This window comes from Harmonia axyridis, chromosome X, assembly GCF_914767665.1.
Source record: "Harmonia axyridis chromosome X, icHarAxyr1.1, whole genome shotgun sequence".
Lineage (NCBI taxonomy): Eukaryota > Metazoa > Arthropoda > Insecta > Coleoptera > Coccinellidae > Harmonia > Harmonia axyridis.
In genome coordinates, this window is record NC_059508.1 from 34,233,646 (window position 1) to 34,236,145 (window position 2,500).

General features: G+C 52.6%; 2 non-coding genes across 2 annotated transcripts in view; both read left to right on the forward strand.

The window, feature by feature from the left end:
• The first annotated feature begins 557 nt into the window (after positions 1-557).
• LOC123686963 lies at positions 558-712 on the forward strand. Its single transcript, XR_006748715.1, has one exon. It is a non-coding gene; the product is annotated as a 5.8S ribosomal RNA (ribosomal RNA).
• A 507-nt stretch (positions 713-1,219) lies between these two features.
• The window catches only part of LOC123687888, a 4,012-nt gene continuing 2,731 nt past the window's right edge, over positions 1,220-2,500 (forward strand). Inside the window, exon 1 of the ribosomal RNA XR_006749593.1 lies at positions 1,220-2,500. This exon is cut by the window's right edge and continues 2,731 nt beyond it. This is a non-coding gene — a ribosomal RNA (large subunit ribosomal RNA).

Here is a 2,500-nt window from a genome sequence, read left to right on the forward strand (position 1 = left end):
AGCCGGCCGCTTATGTCGGCGTTTGTGGTTGGGCGAAGTTCCTTGATGGAACGAGGAGCCGGCTGCTTATGCTGACGTTCGTAGTTGGGCGAAGTCTCGTGATGTGCTCGGAATAAGGATTCGAAGCGCTTGGATTGCCGCGTTCGTGGCTGGGCGAAGTTTCGTGTTTGGCACGGAACGAGGAGCCGGCTGCAGGTTTTAAAGATTCTCGCCCGAAATCGATCAGTCGTTACCGTTGTCTACGGACTTCGGTAGGACGATCTATTCCAGGGACGAAGACGTCGACGTTGTGCGACGCCCGTTACATTAGCGTTTTTATGCTCTTTCGGGATTGTCTGCGACGTTTGTCTCCGTCCGAATTTTTTACGATAATTGTCACTAGATTAGTACGCAAACTAGTTGAACCGAAGATTTTGCGCCGATCGACTGACGTATTGACCCTTCAGTGGGTCGTCTCAGTCATTGGAATGTCATTCTCGAGGAGGTTCGCAGTTGGCGTCTCGTATTTCGAGGGAAAGTCCATTGCGACTAGTACCGAGAAATCGAACATAAAAGATTACCCTGAACGGTGGATCACTTGGCTCGTGGGTCGATGAAGAACGCAGCTAATTGCGCGTCAACATGCGAACTGCAGGACACATGAACATCGACATTTCGAACGCACATTGCGGTCCTCGGACACTGTCCTCGGACCACTCCTGACTGAGGGTCGGTTCCATTACAAAGACTGCCCGGCCAGACGTTATGGCTTGACGAAGTGACGACGTAAAGGTCGTCTAACGTTGATCCTGTACCGAAGGTCATTTGGGCGAGTTGGACGGTTTGCCGCGTGACGATCAACGTTCTGTCGTTTCGACGCCTCGTGTGTTGGAATGATGAGGAGTTGTTTTCGTAACGCGCCGTCTTGAATTGCGAAAGCATATATTGTGGTGTCGTGGTATTGCTCGATCTGCGCCCATGACTGTAGACATGCGATCGTCGTGTCCGAGAAATCTGAACGACGTCCGATCGCTTTAATGTGCCAGTTGTCGCGCGTTGCGGATGAGCTTTCATGAGCGCACCCCCGAAACACCGAAGCACTTTGCTTGGATTCGCATGATCCGCCATACGGAGCAGGAGATAATAGACGCCTTTGAGTAGGCTAACTCCCTCGCGTAAGGTACGTGATTTTATGAGCCGCCAAAGGTTAGTTTCGGAACGTTTCGATGATTTGAACATACGACCTCAGGACAGGTGAGACTACCCGCTGAATTTAAGCATATTATTAAGCGGAGGAAAAGAAACTAACTAGGATTCCCTTAGTAGCGGCGAGCGAACAGGGATTAGCCCAGCACTGAATCCCGCGATCGTAACCGGTCGCCGGGAGATGTGGTGTTTGGAAGGATCCATTATCTGGCGAGTTCGCGGCGCGTTCAAGTCCATCTTGAATGGGGCCATCGCCCATAGAGGGTGCCAGGCCCGTAGCGACCGCTGCGGCTTGCTAGAGGATCTCTTCTTAGAGTCGGGTTGCTTGAGAGTGCAGCCCTAAGTGGGTGGTAAACTCCATCTAAGGCTAAATATAACCACGAGACCGATAGCGAACAAGTACCGTGAGGGAAAGTTGAAAAGAACTTTGAAGAGAGAGTTCAAGAGTACGTGAAACCGTTCAGGGGTAAACCTGAGAAACCCGAAAGGTCGAATGGGGAGATTCATTCGCGCCTGTTGTTGGGATTTACTGACTGTGGAAACGGCGACGTTCGCGTTGGCTGTTCCCTTCGGTTCATCTCCGGCTTCGGACGCGTGCACTTCTCCCCTAGTAGGTCGTCGCGATCCGTTGGGTGCTGTTCTACGGTCTCGAGTGTAGCCCGTGAGCTCGGATTTTCCGATGTTTACGGACACTGGGTTTCCGAACAGCTCGCTCGACGGTTTACTGATGGCGGGAGGCCGCGACTTAGTTCGCGTCCGGCCCGTGGCAAGTATGTGAATTGTGATGGCGATCGGACCTAGTGCCGATTCCGTCCGTTTGCGACTGTTCGCCGCGGTGTTCTTGGACAGACCTCTTGAAACGCCGATCAGCGACGCTATTGCTTTGGGTACTTTCAGGACCCGTCTTGAAACACGGACCAAGGAGTCTAGCGTGTGCGCGAGTCATTGGGAATCACTAAACCTAAAGGCGCAATGAAAGTAACGGTTCACTTTATGTGAACTAAGGGAAGATGGTCGGTCTCCATGACTGACCCGCATTCCCGGGGCGCCTCATTCTCATTGCGAGAGGAGGCGCACCAAGAGCGTACACGCTGGGACCCGAAAGATGGTGAACTATGCCTGGTCAGGACGAAGTCAGGGGAAACCCTGATGGAGGTCCGTAGCGATTCTGACGTGCAAATCGATCGTCGGAACTGGGTATAGGGGCGAAAGACTAATCGAACCATCTAGTAGCTGGTTCCCTCCGAAGTTTCCCTCAGGATAGCTGGCGCTCGTTGCATACGAGTCTCATCCGGTAAAGCGAATGATTAGAGGC